The 16,638-nt window shown below is 43.1% G+C and overlaps 1 long non-coding RNA gene across 1 annotated transcript; it reads right to left on the reverse strand.

The window, feature by feature from the left end:
- Window positions 1–486: 486 nt before the first annotated feature.
- Window positions 487–2,992, reverse strand: LOC139582370 (uncharacterized). The gene is made up of 3 exons (XR_011676331.1): window positions 2,869–2,992; window positions 2,447–2,495; window positions 487–1,273 (listed from the first exon to the last, which is right to left on the reverse strand). It is a non-coding gene; the product is annotated as an uncharacterized lncRNA (long non-coding RNA).
- Between the last annotated feature and the right edge of the window lie 13,646 nt (window positions 2,993–16,638).

The raw sequence follows: 16,638 nt of genomic DNA on the forward strand, positions 1-16,638 counted from the left end.
ACTGTGTGCAAGTGTACCTAGAAGAATTGATGCTGTTTTGAAGGCAAAGGATGGTCAAAACAAATATTGATTTGATGTAGATTTTTCTTCTGTTCACTCACCTTGCATTTTGTTAATTGATAAATATAATCTACTAACATGTCTATTTTTGAAAGCATTGTTACTTTACAGCATTTTTTCACACCTGCCTAAAACTTTTGCACAGTATTGTAAATATGTATTGCATTCCTTTTCTGAATGAGCGGTTGTTAGGGTGCTAAATATTCATATTTATGGTTAGCATAGTTCCCCCATGTATGTACGATAAGTCCACACTGTCTCTCCTGCTCTTTCTTTCCCCACCCCCTTTTATTGTGTAACAAGCCGTCATATCGGGTTAGTCCACTAGGGACCTTTCATTGCATTATGTTAATAATCAAAGTATGCAGTGTGTGTTTATGTATTTCTGTGTGATTATTTAGTTAGTAAATAAATAATTAAGCCAATTTGTGTATTGCTAAATCATCATTTTGACTAGGGTTCATGCAGATTTATAAAGTCAACGACATTCAGAATGAGACTGATAACTAATAATTGACTGTTATTGATGTAAGAGATATTTATATCTTTAGAGTTTAAGTCAGGAGATAGTAACTCGTTAAATAACTTTTCCTGTGGTGCCCCAAGATTGATAATGACTTAATTGTTACATGATTGAATCACGTAATAATTCATCATAGTTTACTGTTATTTTATCAAATCAAGTATCACATTAATGATAGTCACGTCACAACAGGGTATTAGGCTTAATGCCCCCGTAACCCCACCCAGATAGAGGGGTGTGGTCAGTTGGTCTAGCCAAGTTAAAAAACTGCTTTTTAAACTTTTAGATTGCCTTCATATGTTAGGAAGTCTTGCCCTTATGCGTATGTAGCGGAGGTGAGTCGGACTCACACTCTCGTGATGAGGTAGCCCTGCCTGCAACTTGGTCTAATGCTGAAGACATTGGTTTCCTGAGCAGAAACTGGAGATCAGACCCCACCGGTGAAACGTATGCATCGTTCACACTACCAGTATGCATCGTTCACACTACTATCAACTTTCTTTTGCATGTTTACTGTGATGGCCTTCTGGTGCAGGATGAACCCTGAGTGCACGGGTCCCTCCAGCAGGCCCATGGAGTCAGTATTGAGCAGGAAGTGGGTGACCAGGGTCACATGGCCTCTGTTCAGGGCTTCAGCAGGCCCAGGGCCCACTGCTCTGTCCCACCACATTGTCCAGGATCACGTCAAACCTTAAGGGGGAACACAGGGAGACCGATAACTGGTCAAATAAAAAACACTATTGTTTCAACCCGACATGCACTAGGCTGGCTCGATTATTTATTTTCACTTTGTCCTTTCCAGAACGGTTCCAGCAAAGATGGAGGATGCATAACCAGGTCAGCGCAGTAGAGAACGACTTGACTAATTTGTGTAAAAAGGGTAAGACAGGGGGAAGAAAGAGAGACAGAGACAGGAAGAAAGGAGATACTCCGATCCACAACAACACAACAATCAAGATGGTCTTTACTGCTATACCTTCATGCTATCCAAGAGACAAATAAACACCTTAACCTGAAGATAAACTGAGACATCTAGCCAAGCCTAAGTGATTGAAGTGTGTTTCTTAGTAATCTCTGTATGTCTCTACACAGGGCCACAGAGGCAAGGTTAACAGGGTTTATCCTGATCAGCCTCCCATAGGATGGCATTTAGCCTCCCACTGTAGTCCTTGAGCCATGTCACCATGGAAACCAGGAAGTGAATCAGTGGGCAGGTGTGCCAAAGTGCTCTTGCCCTGCTGGGTGGGTAGGTGTGTGGGAAAAGTTGTTTATGCTGTTGACCGTGGGGGGGTGGGGGCGACAACATGTTCTCTTTGAGGCACTCATTCTCCTTAAGTGTTGTGGCGCTGTGTCTCAGTTGACACATCATGGGGTTGTTGACATGATCCGAGGACCTGGGTCATGTTCATTAGGCACCATACTGAAAGAATTGACTTAAGCAGGGAGGGACTACCTGTACCTGTCCAATAAGAAAGACAAGTTGTTGTCTGTTGCAAAATGTTTTTAAAGATTTTCCGTCACATGACCTAATTATGAACATGACCCAGCTTTGGACCCCCCCCCCCCCCCACACACACACACGTCTCCTACTGTGTAGTCTGCAACTTCATCTGTCCCCAGACCCCTCACAAGCCACTCTGCATTGTGGGAGCAGGTCACTGTTCACGTGGGCTCCCCGAGCCTTCAACAGCTACGGAGGAAACAGACCACTCTGTGTGTGTGTGTGTGTGTGTGTGTGTTTGTATGTGTGTGTGTGTGAATACGTGCGCATATACTCTTTGTGATTGCTCAAGGTCACCACTTGTGCTGGTTTAAGAACAGTGTTGAGTGTCGGTGCTATGTGCTACTGGTCAGTGTCCTAACCTGGATGGAGAACTTTCCAACACCACCTGAGGCTCCAGAGATGAGAACTCTGAGGGAAGAGAGAGAGAGAGATCCGACAAGGTCAGCATTCATAGAGAGAAGAGGATCCATTCATTTTCAGTGTAGCACATGTAGCAGACATAGTAGTATCACTGGCTGGCTTGCCGAGCACCAGAGCGAGCATCGTGCAGCAGTGACGTCATCCCGCATGAGAATTAAAGCAGTGCCACTCTCAATCAAGCAAGACCATGTTTTGGTATAGTGATTAGTTAGAACGCTGCTTCGGAAGTGCAAAGCGGTGTTGTTGGGTAGATGGTCTTCGGTTTTATGCCAAATTGGAACACGGTGGGGACCTACTGTTAGACACAGCGATGCCTGGGAGAGGGCGTATTTGATCATGTAAGGACGTGTGTGTTACTTGCCGTTTGTTAGCACAATTGTCTCTGCACAGGTAGCCTGCGTTGACCAGGGCAGTCAATGCCGTGGTGGCCACGTAGGGGATGGACGCAGCCTCCGTGTGACTCACGGCCTTGATTTGGCGGAGACCTAGGATGGGAGGGCCACACACACATGTTGATTCATAGAAGGACGTAGACATACACTCTCACACACATGCACGCAAAAAACACACATCTGTCCATTTCCCTCCCTTCTCCCCTTTCTTCTGTTTTAGGCAATGCTGGGAAAGTGGAACTACTGGAGTTGTTGCGAGGACAGGACAACGGGAAAGGACAGCTTACTGAGAAGTGCCAAACAAATGATGCACCCCACAACTCACAGGCACAGTGGGCGCACAGAGGCCAGTTTGTCTGGTTAGTCTAATTGCTGCTTTCGCTGGCTCACGGAACCAGTTGTACTGTGAGTTTTAATGAATTATGCACACTTCGTTGCAATATGATTATATGATTACATAATAGACTTGTGCCTTGTCCAAGTTGTATTTTTTGCAAAATGTTCTCAGTGATCAGGGCCGGATTAAAGCAGGGGCTTACCGGGGCTGAACCCCTTGAGCCCAGAAATTATATTTATACAAAATTATATTTATACAGTATATACAGTTGAAGTCGGAAGTTTACATACAACTTAGCAAAATACATTTAAACTCAGTTTTTCACAATTCCTGACATTTAATCCCAATAAAAATTCCTTGTTTTAGGATCACCACTTTATTGTAAGAATGTGAAATGTCAGAATAATAGTAGAGAGAATGATTTATTTCAGCTTTTATGTCTTTAATCACATTCCCAGTGGGTCAGACGTTTACATACACTAAATTAGTATTTGGTAGCATTGCCTATAAATTATTTAACTTGGGTTAAATGTTTTGGGTAGCCTTCCACAAGCTTCCCACAATAAATTGGGTGAATTTTGACCCATTCCTCCTGACAGAGCTGGTGTAACTGAGTCAGGGTTGTAGGCCTCCTTGCTCACACACGCTTTTTCAGTTCTGCACACAAATTTTCTATAGGTTTGAGGTCAGGGCTTTGTGATGGCCACTCCAATACCTTAACTTTGTTGTCCTTAAGCCATTTTGACACAACTTTGGAAGTCATTGTCCATTTGGATGACCCATTTGCGACCAAGCTTTAACTTCCTGACTGATGTCTTGAGATTTTGCTTCATTTTCGTTCTCATGATGCCATCAATTTTGTGAAGTGCACCAGTCCCTCCTGCAGCAAAGCACCCCCACAACATGATGCCCCCGTGCTTCCCGGTTGGGATGGTGTTCTTTGGCTAGCAAGCCTCCCCCTTTTTCATTATGGCCAAACAGTTCTATTTTTGTTTCATCAGACCAGAGGACATTTCTTCAAAAAGTACGATCTTTGTCCCCATGTGCAGTTGCAAACCGTAGACTGGCTATTTTATGGCGGTTCTGGAGCAGTGGCTTCTTCCTTGCTGATCGGCCTTTCAGGTTATGTCGATATAGGACTAATTTTAGTGTGGATATCGATACTTTTGTACCTTTTTCCTCCAGCATCTTCATCTTCCTTTGCTGTTGTTCTGGGATTGATTTGAACTTTTCGCACCAAAAGTACTTTCATCTCTAGGAGACAGAATGCGTCTCCTTCCTTCCTGAGCGGTATGATGGCTGCAAGGTCTACAATTTTTTTCTGAGGTCTTGGCTGATTTTTTAAAAATCTTCCCATGATGTCAAGCAAAGAGGAACTGAGTTTGAAGGTAGGACCTTGAAATACTTCCACAGGTACATCTCCAATTGACTCAAATGTTGTCAATTAGCCTATCAGAAGCTTCTAAAGCCATAACAATTTTCTGGAATGTTCCAAGCTGTTTAAAGGCACAGTCAACTTAGTGTATGTAAACTTCTGACCCACTGGAATTGTGATACAGTGAATTATAAGTGAAACAATCTGTTCGTAAACAATTGTTGGAAAAATTATTGTGTCATGCACAAAGTAGATGTCCTAACCGACTTGACAAAACTGTAGTTTGTTAACAAGAAATTTGTGGAGTGGTTGAAAAATTAGTTTTAATGATTCCAGCCTAAGTGTATGTAAACTTTTCAATTCAACTGTATATATACAGTATATATTTACGTCATACACATACATACATATATATTTTTTTACTGCAACTGCCAACCACAGGAGGATTCAGGAGCCCGCTCTCAATGAAGGCAGACAGCCTGCTGCTGCCGTACTGCTAATTGTCAGATGGGGGGAGTAGAGGAAGTAGGAGGCATTGAAACCGTAAATTACTTAATAGGAAATACATGCATTTCCATTACAGATTTAAAAAGCAATGTTGGACTAACCGATGTAGATATTCTCAAATACATGCAACTTAAGTTATTTTTAAATCTCAAGAAATCAGATTTAACCCCATGTGTCAAGATGACTTGAGTTCTGTCGCTAAGATAATTCTGAAACCAAAAACAGGCTATATTTCCCAGACCTATTCTTGATAACTTCTTTAGCAAAACAGAATGATCAGTGTTAGATGCTTTTGTCAGGGCAATGAACAAGGCATCCCAGTTCTTTTTATGTATCCAAGGCATTGACAAGATCATTGACTACTCGCGTGGTTGCTGTGGTAGTACTATGCGCAGGCCTAAACCCTGATTGGTTTATATTAAAAATACAATTATCAGGAAAAAAAGTAATGAAGTTGTACATTAACCAAGGATTCAAGAATCTTAGCTGAACAAGGTAGTCTTGAAATTGGGCGATAGTTGGCGAGATCATTTGTATCCCCACCCTGAGAGTGGCAGCACATATTTCCATGCTTTTGGAATACTTCCTGATAAATGTTAAATAAAAAATGTGGGCTACTGAGCCAGCAATAAGGGGTGCTGCACACTTAAGCAGACCAGGCTCCAAATGATCGGCCCCTGTGGATATTGTCTAATGTTAGCAAAGCATCCAGGACTTCTTTATCAGTGAATTTCTGAAAGGAAAACTCCTAACCAGCATTTTCAGTATCATTCAATAGATTTTCACCATCAACATCCAAACTACTCTTTTCAATACCTGGCTTGGAAATACATTCAAATATATAGCCCAGAGATAAAACGGTGATTAAATACATGAATTATATACATTGCCAGTAATAGGGACAGAATCAAAATTAATTTATTGGGGGAGAAAAGAGATGGCAACCCTTCAGTGACGTAACAGCTTTCCAAAATGTGCAGGGTTCCCTGTACATTCAGATAGTGTACAAACATTAGCTTTTTTAACTAGTTTTACACACAGATTTCTCAATCGCCTGAAAGTCCGCCAGTCTGGGCCCGAGTCTGTGAATCTAGCTTTGGCCCAGACAGCATCTGTTGTGTATTACTTCAGGTCGCTCTGGACTGAACCAAAGGCAAGACTTATTTTTAATTCTAAGTTTAAAGGGAGCATGTTTATCTACAACACAATTTAAAACATTTGAGAAGTGGTTCAGAGACAACTCTGGGTCAGGTATAGATGCAATACAATCAAAGTCACCAAAAAAAGGCCCGTTCGTTGAAATGTAAATAAATTCCCTCGTTGATAACGAGCTTTGGATCTAGGCATCCACAAGTTCCCTGAAACATACAATGGGACACTTGTCACTAATATCCAAAGCAAATACCCCACTCCCAGCATATTTGTCTTGAGTATTTGTACATTTGAGGTCAAGCAAATGTGATTTCGTAGGGTCCTTTAAGTTTGGACAAGTAGGCTTTGTCTGGGTCAAATTTAGATTAGTAGAAAATTCCTTTAAACAGTCCTGCGTTCCCCATGCAAGATTAAAATCTCCAGTGATCAACACCTGAGGTAGTAAAAATGGCAAATTGCATAAATAATAACAATAACTTAACTAATTAACTCACTGTAACATTGATGTGGAAATGAATGCTCTGCTATTGCACGGTTCTAATTTGTACCCATAGGTCACAAATAAAGCTATCCCCAGTCAAATTGGAGCACAACTCATGAGCCCACCTCCTGCACTCCTAACGCGACCTTCCTGGTCCCATCCCTCAAGTCCGTGAGTCAACACAGGAAGGAGTAATGGATGGATAGTTATTTTATTTCTAAAGCTGCAATCATGGGACACACACAGTATGGATGAATGTTGAGTAGTAGACAGGATTTAAACAGCACTCCATATATCTGCTGTCTAATATACTTACAAAAGAACAAGTGAAATGTCTTTCAAAGTCATTGTGATCGTACAGTTAGTTTGAACAATTTCCAATAATTCCTAATTTACTGTAATAAAAAATATTGTTTCCATGTGTAATCTCTTATTCACAACATCAGAATAAACTATCATCCATTTTAGTATTCAAAAGATTTCAAATTAACCTGAAAAAGGACTCAATGTCACTCTTGGGGCGAAGAAATATAATACACCTAGAACGTCCCACATATTTTCCTTAACTAACAAAACCAGGCTAATACACTGCTAGCTGGTGCTCATAAATGTATAAAACATATACTTTACACATTTGTTTACCTGCAATCATGGGACACAGTCTGGATGATGAGTAGTAGACAGGATGTAAACAGCACTCCGAAAGAAGATGCATTCTCGAGTTAGCTAGCAACTTCAAAGAGGGAATTTTAGCTAGCATAAAACCCACATGGCAAAATGAACTTCTGCAAATAACATAAGGAGTGGCTTATTTGACGCCCAACCAAAATTAGTTACTAATAACAAATTGCTAATGTACATGTAAAATGTGGATTTTATGATGTAATGTCAACTTCATACATTTCTATCCCGGGACTATTCAATGTCCAACTCACCCACAGCAATTCTCCATAAATCTGCTATGGATTACCCAGAATTCCATACTTTTATCACTGAGTGTATTAGACAATGTAAACACACTAATCCACCAGGAGGTGGCATAATACCCATTTTATGCCTAAATGTAATTTAATCACACCGTTACACTAACACCTAATCCAGTCCGCACCTGTGACTGAAAACAGGGGGAGAGAGCCCAATTGAAAAGCCCTCTTAAAAACATAGCTGGCTATAGGACAAAATGCTGTGTAAAATAGTGTAATGACCCTGGGTTTATAAGCGTGGAAATCGACTCTGCCGCACGAGCATGCTTTTGCGGCACAGTCGACAGCGCCGGACCTCGGGCTAGAAGGTCGAGGGTTCGAGACCTGCTCCCTGCCTGTTTCATTACAATAGCTAAGACTAATGTTGCATTAACTGTAAAGCTATCAGTCACAAGTGGAAACATTTACAACTAAATTAATTATCTTTCATTTATTTTACCTCAGACGATCTGTTAGTATGGTTGCTAGCTAGCACTCCTAGCAGCTTATGCTAACTAGCTGGCTAGCATTTACTGCTAGTGAAGTTGCTAGCTAGCAAGTGAGTGCTACTTTATGCTAACTGGGCTAGTCATTAGAGGTCAGTTACCCCCAACATATTAAATTACTTTAGTGCCTTTGAATACATTTTTAGAAACACGAGTTTGGCCAGTCTGTGGCTTGAGGCTCATGCTATGGTGCCTGGAGAGCAGGCCAGCAGCTGAGAATACCGTCTCCACACTTGCAGAACCACTGGGGATGCTAAACACCGCTTTGGCCACTCTTGCCAGAGATGCAGAGTACACAAACACACGGTTTTTAGGCAAAATAATCCAATCAAAACAGAAAGCTCCTTGAAAGTTGGAATATGCCAGGCCTTTTGGGCCATAATCAATTATGGCCTATTGTATAGATAAATAACAAAAGTAATCATACGTTTAAGAGATCTGATTTTTAGTTTATACGTACATTGCTACAATGACACATTCAGTTATCTGCTCACCTCATTCCTTTCTGTTAGCATGTAGTAAGTACACCGTCATGCTTTTGGGATACCTGTCTTTTCAGATTCCACAATTATTTTGTTTGTAGCAGGCTCACGGGTGTGGGGTTTCCACATCACCAAGTTCAATAACAAAACGTACACCAGTAGCACAACTAGAATGCAAATGGGGAGTTTATTAGGGACTTGGGAAGAAAGGGGAATTCATCAATTACTTCACAGTCCACAAGCCGTTCTCATTGTCCGTTCCGTTCTCCAGGGGTAATCCTCACACTCGGGTCCTCAGCCAATCTGGTTCAGTACACAAGGGGGATAATCCAACAGTCCAGGTCACAACAGGTAATCACACAGATATTGTTCGCTCTTCTCCCACTCTTCAAAACACACTTTGTTCTCTCCTTACTCTGCCCCTTTGTGCAGGCTGCTTCCTCCTTTATCCCCAAGCACTCCCTGGCTTAACGAACCACAGCCTCGCCTTGTTGGGGCAGGAAGTCCATATAAGGCTCGGGGGTGGAGCCAGCAGGCTGCAAGATATCTCCCTTCAATAACCACTCCCCTCACCTCTCCCTGCCGTCTGCCACAAGTTGTTAACGCTACATCACCGCACTCACTCTCTTGCTCTTGGTCCTAATCTTATTAGGTCACCTTGATTTAGTACCTGTGTGTTTTATCAGTTTCTTTATGAAAATATTTAGCGAACTCCATGACAGTAGCTAAAGCAAGGGGATATAGCAGCGCACAAGTAGACTGCAAATGCATGCTGGGCCGGGCATGCCCTGAGCTCGTGAATTGAGCGCTACTGGAGCCAAATTGGAGCGGGCAAGAAGGCCGATGCTCCAGCATTTGGGAATCGCGCTCCGTGCTCTAGTCAAATTGGGCATGGTCCTCTCCTCGCTCTGCTCACATACTCTGGTTCACAGCATTCCAATCTTCCTGCAACACCACCATGTCTGTATCAATGACTGATTTCACCAGTAGGCCTATTCCTACACATTGCACTTCAAAGAAAATCTCAGCTCTATTAAAAATACACACACGCAATTGGCCCAGGGTTGTCTGGGTTAGGGTAGGGTTTGGCTGGCTGGCTGGTATGTCCTTGTCTCATTGTGCTCTAGCGACTCCTTGTGGCGGGCTGGGCACATTTATGCTGACATTGGTCGCCAGTTGTACAGTGTTTCCTCCAATCAATCAATCAATCAATCAATTTTATTTTATATAGCCCTTCGTACATCAGCTAATATCTCGAAGTGCTGTACAGACACCCAGCCTAAAACCCCAAACAGCTAGTAATGCAGGTGTAGAAGCACGGTGGCTAGGAAAAACTCCTTAGAAAGGCCAAAACCTAGGAAGAAACCTAGAGAGGAACCAGGCTATGAGGGGTGGCCAGTCCTCTTCTGGCTGTGCCGGGTGGAGATTATAACAGAACTATGCCAAGATGTTCAAAAATGTTCATAAGTGACAAGCATGGTCAAATAATAATCATGAATAATTTTCAGTTGGCTTTTCATAGCCGATCATCAAGAGTTGAAAAACAACAGGTCTGGGACAGGTGGCGGTTCCATAACCGCAGGCAGAACAGCTGAAACTGGAATAGCAGCAAGGCCAGGCGGACTGGGGACAGCAAGGAGTCACCACGGGCGGCAGTCCCGACGCATGGTCCTAGGGCCCAGGTCCTCCGAGAGAAAGAAAGAGAGAAGGAGAAAATTAGAGAGAGCCAAGATTTTCAAAATTTCCATAAATGACAAGCATGGTCAAATAATAATCAGGAATAAATCTCAGTTGGCTTTTCATAGCCGATCATTAAGAGTTGAAAACAGCAGGTCTGGGACAGGTAGGGGTTCCATAACCGCAGGCAGAACAGTTGAAACTGGAATAGCAGCAAGGCCAGGCGGACTGGGGACAGCAAGGAGTCACCACGGCCGGTAGTCCCGACGTATGGTCCTAGGGCTCAGGTCCTCCGAGAGAAAGAAAGAGAGAAGGAGAAAATTAGAGAGAGCCAAGATTTTCAAAATGTTCATAAATGACAAGCATGGTCAAATAATAATCAGGAATAAATCTCAGTTGGCTTTTCATAGCCGATCATTAAGAGTTGAAAACAGCAGGTCTGGGACAGGTAGGGGTTCCGTAACTGCAGGCAGAACAGTTGAAACTGGAATAGCAGCAAGGCCAGGCGGACTGGGGACAGCAAGGTGTCATCATGCCCGGTAGTCCTGACGTATGGTCCTAGGGCTCAGGTTCTCAGAGAGAAAGAGAGAACGAGAGAATTAGAGAGAGCATACTTAAATTCACACAGGACACTGGATAAGACAGGAGAAGTACTCCAGGTAACCAACTGACCCTAGCCCCCCGACACAAACTACTGCAGCATAAATACTGGAGGCTGAGACAGGAGCGGTCAGGAGACACTGTGGCCCCATCCGAAGAAACCCCCGGACAGGGCCAAATAGGAAGGATATAACCCCACCCACTTTGCCAAAGCACAGCCCCCGCACCACTAGAGGGAAATCCTCAACCACCAACTTACAATCCTGAGACAAGGCCGAGTATAGCCCACAAAGGTCTCCACCACAGCACAAACCAAGGGGGGGCGCCAACCCAGACAGGAAGATCACGTCAGTAACTCAACCCACTCAAGTGACGCACCCCTCCTAGGGACGGCATGAAAGAGCACCAGCAAGCCAGTGACTCAGCCCCTGTAACAGGGTTAGAGGCAGAGAATCCCAGTGGAGAGAGGGGAACCGGCCTGGCAGAGACAGCAAGGGCGGTTCGTTGCTCCAGAGCCTTTCCGTTCACCTTCACACTCCTGGGCCAGACTACACTCAATCATATGACCTACTGAAGAGATAAGTCTTCAGTAAAGACTTAAAGGTTGAGACCGAGTCTGCGTCTCTCACATGGGTAGGCAGACTGTTCCATAAAAATGGAGATCTATAGGAGAAAGCCCTGCCTCCCGCTGTTTGCTTAGAAATTCTAGGGACAATTAGGAGGCCTGCGTCTTGTGACCGTAGCGTACGTATTGGTATGTACGGCAGGACCAACTCGGAAAGATAGGTAGGAGCAAGCCCATGTAACGCTTTATAGGTTAACAGTAAAACCTTGAAATCAGCCCTTGCCTTAACAGGAAGCCAGTGTAGGGAAGCTAGCACTGGAGTAATATGATCAAATTTCTTGGTTCTAGTCAGGATTCTAGCAGCCGTATTTAGCACTAACTGAAGTTTATTTAGTGCTTTATCCGGGTAGCCGGAAAGTAGAGCATTGCAGTAGTCTAACCTAGAAGTAACAAATGCATGGATTAATTTTTCTGCATCATTTTTGGACAGAAAATTTCTGATTTTTGCAATGTTACGTAGATGGAAAAAAGCTGTCCTTGAAACAGTCTTGATATGTTCGTCAAAAGAGAGATCAGGGTCAAGAGTAACGCCGAGGTCCTTCACAGTTTTATTTGAGACGACTTTACAACCATCAAGATGAATTGTCAGATTTAACAGAAGATCTCTTTGTTTCTTGGGACCTAGAACAAGCATCTCTGTTTTGTCCGAGTTTAAAAGTAGAAAGTTTTCAGCCATCCACTTCCTTATGTCTGAAACACAGGCTTCTAGCGAGGGCAATTTTGGGGCTTCACCATGTTTCATTGAAATGTACAGCTGTGTGTCATCCGCATAGCAGTGAAAGTTAACATTATGTTTTCGAATAACATCCCCAAGAGGTAAAATATATAGTGAAAACAATAGTGGTCCTAAAACGGAACCTTGAGGAACACCGAAATGTACAGTTGATTTGTCAGAGGACAGACCATTCACAGAGACAAACTGATATCTTTCCGACAGGTAAGATCTAAACCAGGCCAGAACTTGTCCGTGTAGACCAATTTGGGTTTCCAGTCTCTCCAAAAGAATGTGGTGATCGATGGTGTCAAAGGCAGCACTAAGGTCTAGTAGCACGAGGACAGATGCAGAGCCTCGGTCTGACGCCATTAAAAGGTCATTTACCACCTTCACAAGTGCAGTCTCAGTGCTATGATGGGGTCTAAAACCAGACTGAAGCATTTCGTATACATTATTTGTCTTCAGAAAGGCAGTGAGTTGCTGCGCAACAGCTTTTTCTAAAATCTTTGAGAGGAATGGAAGATTCGATATAGGCCGATAGTTTTTTATATTTTCCGGGTCAAGGTTTGGCTTTTTCAAGAGAGGCTTTATCACTGCCACTTTTAGTGAGTTTGGTACACATCCGGTGGATAGAGAGCTGTTTATTATGTTCAACATAGGAGGGCCAAGCACAGGAAGCAGCTCCTTCAGCAGTTTAGTAGGAATAGGATCCAGTATGCAGCTTGAAGGTTTAGAGGCCATGATTATTTTCATCATTGTGTCAAGAGATATAGTACTAAAACACTTAAGTGTCTCTCCCGATCCCAGGCCCTCGCAGAGCTGTGCAGATCCAGGACAGCTAAGCCCTGGAGGAATACGCAGATTCAAAGAGGAGTCCGTAATTTGCTTTCTAATGGTCATGATCTTTTCCTCAAAGAAGTTCATGAATTTATTACTGCTGAAGTGAAAGCCATCCTCTCTTGGGGAATGCTGCTTTTTAGTTAGTTTCGCAACAGTATCAAAAAGAAATTTTGGATTGTTCTTATTTTCCTCGATTAAGTTGGAAAAGAAGGATGATCGAGCAGCAGTGAGGGCTCTTCGGTACTGCACGGTACTGTCTTTCCAAGCTAGTCGGAAGACTTCCAGTTTGGTGTGGCGCCATTTACGTTCCAATTTCCTGGAAGCTTGCTTCAAAGCTCGGGTATTTTCTGTATACCAGGGAGCTAGTTTCTTATGACAAATGTTTTTTGTTTTTAGGGGTGCAACTGCATCTAGGGTATTGCGCAAGGTTAAATTGAGTTCCTCAGTTAGGTGGTTAACTGATTTTTGTCCTCTGACGTCCTTGGGTAGGCAGAAGGAGTCTGGAAGGGCATCAAGGAATTTTTGTGTTGTCTGAGAATTTATAGCACGACTTTTGATGCTCCTTGGTTGGGGTCTGAGCAGATTATTTGTTGCGATTGCAAACGTAATAAAATGGTGGTCCGATAGTCCAGGATTATGTGGAAAAACATTAAGATCTACAACATTTATTCCATGGGACAAAACTAGGTCCAGAGTATGACTGTGGCAGTGAGTAGGTCCAGAGACATGTTGGACAAAACCCACTGAGTCGATAATGGCTCCGAAAGACTTTTGGAGTGGGTCTGTGGACTTCTCCATGTGAATATTAAAATCACCAAAAATTAGAATATGATCTGCTATGACTACAAGGTCTGATAGGAATTCAGGAAACTCAGAGAGGAACGCTGTATATGGCCCAGGAGGCCTGTAAACAGTAGCTATAAAAAGTGATTGAGTAGGCTGCATAGATTTCATGACTAGAAGCTCAAAAGACGAAAACGCCATTTTTTTTTTTTTGTAAATTGAAATTTGCTATCGTAAATGTTAGCAACACCTCCGCCTTTGCGGGATGCACGGGGGATATGGTCACTAGTGTAACCAGGAGGTGAGGCCTCATTTAACACAGTAAATTCATCAGGCTTAAGCCATGTTTCAGTCAGGCCAATCACATCAAGATTATGATCAGTGATTAGTTCATTGACTATGACTGCCTTTGAAGTGAGGGATCTAACATTAAGTAACCCTATTTTGAGATGTGAGGTATCACGATCTCTTTCAATAATGGCAGGAATGGAGGAGGTCTTTATCCTAATAAGATTGCTAAGGCGAACACCGCCATGTTTAGTTTTGCCCAACCTAGGTCGAGGCATAGACACAGTCTCAATGGGTATGGCTGAGCTGACTACACTGACTGTGCTATTGGCAGACTCCACTAAGCTGGCAGGTTGGCTAACAGCCTGCTGCCTGGCCTGCACCCTATTTCATTGTGGGGCTAGAGGAGTTAGAGCCCTATCTATGTTGGTAGATAAGATGAGAGCACCCCTCCAGCTAGGATGGAGTCCGTCACTCCTCAGCAGGTCAGGCTTGGTCCTGTTTGTGGGTGAGTCCCAGAAAGAGGGCCAATTATCTACAAATTCTATCTTTTGGGAGGGGCAGAAAACAGTTTTCAACCAGCGATTGAGTGCTGAGACTCTGCTGTAGAGCTCGTCACTCCCCCTAACTGGGAGGGGGCCAGAGACAATTACTCGATGCCGACACATCTTTCTAGCTGATTTACACGCTGAAGCTATGTTGCACTTGGTGACCTCTGACTGTTTCATCCTAACATCGTTGGTGCCGACGTGGATAACAATATCTCTATACTCTCTACACTCGCCAGATTTAGCTTTAGCCAGCACCATCTTTAGATTAGCCTTAACGTCGGTAGCCCTGCCCCCTGGTAAACAGTGTATGATCGCTGGGTGATTCGCTTTAAGTCTAATACTGCGGGTAATGGAGTCGCCAATGACTAGGGTTTTCAATTTGTCAGAGCTAATGGTGGGAGCCTTCGGCGTCTCAGACCCCGTAACGGGAGGAGTAGAGACAAGAGAAGACTCAGACTCAGACTCCGACTCGCTACATAATGGGGAGAACCGGTTGAAAGTTTCTGTCGGCTGAATGAGCGACACCGGTTGAGCATTCCAACAGCATTTCCCTCCAGAAGCCATGAGAAAGTTGTCCGGCTGCGGGGACTGTGCGGGGGGATTTATACTAACGTTACTATCTGTACTTACTGGTGGCACAGACGCTGTTTCTTCCTTTCCTACACTGAAATTACCCTTGCCTAACGATTGCGTCTGAAGCTGGGCTTGTAGCACAGCTATTCTCGCCGTAAGGCGATCGTTCTCCTGTATATTATGAGTACAGCGACTGCAATTAGAAGACATCATGTTAATGTTACTACTTAGCTTCGGCTGTTGAAGGTGTTGACGAACCATGTCCAGATATAGCGTCCGGAGTGAAAAAGTTGAATGAGGGAAAAAAGTTGCGATGGAAAAAACTAAAAATATAAACGGTAATTAAAAACAAAAACAAAACAAAAAAACGTAAAGTTGTCAGCTAGCAAAGTAAAGTTGGCAGCAAAACGCACAGCAACAAAACGCACAGCAACACGTCTGCAGATTCAACAGGAAGTGACTCCAACACATTAGTGCGGCTTGCTTTTGGGTTAAGGAAGCAGTGCGGCTTGGCAGGGTCGTGTTTCGGACTTTCCGCTCATCCGAGTCCGTATTGGAGTTACAGCTAAGGGCCAAGACTGTTCTTTTTACCCCCAATTACTAGTTAAACAAATGTTTTCATATATAGTTATAATTTTAAAACATCATAGTGATTCAGGAGTAATAATAAAACATAATAATATGCCCCACAAACATTAGAGATGCTGGTGGAACAAATCAAAGGTCTGACTGCACGGAGATGCTTGGGAATATGGTCACTACGGGGGACCGTGTTGTGGGTGTTTCAGGGGAAGGGGGTATATCTGACCTCCATCATCTAGGATGTCACAATGGTTAATCAATCTCCCCATTTCTGACAATTTTTTTTGCGCAGTATTGCAGGCCTTATCATACATCTGCAACTGTATAGGCATTCCTAAATCAAGACCGTTCTTGAGTTGGGCTCTGGGATGGTGCAACTGTTGAGAATCTGAGCATATGGTTGTGGGAGAAAGGGGTTGAGTGTGTATGAGTGTGTGGGTGTGTGTGTATCCCACAACTGTTGCGAGGTTAGGGAAAAATATGTTAGGGACAATATAGGATGATTCACAATAATTGTTTGCTAATATAATAATTGCCATAAGATAATTTTGGTAATGGCGATAGGTAAAAATCGTTTGCATAAATTGCCTACATTACTACAAATATTAATAGCTAATTATGGAAAATAAGATAAACAGGATTTTTTTAATATATATTTTTAATGGCTATATATAATACAAATCGAGGTGAGGGCGATGGAAAT

This window comes from Salvelinus alpinus, chromosome 8 (assembly GCF_045679555.1).
Source record: "Salvelinus alpinus chromosome 8, SLU_Salpinus.1, whole genome shotgun sequence".
NCBI classification, from domain to species: domain Eukaryota; kingdom Metazoa; phylum Chordata; class Actinopteri; order Salmoniformes; family Salmonidae; genus Salvelinus; species Salvelinus alpinus.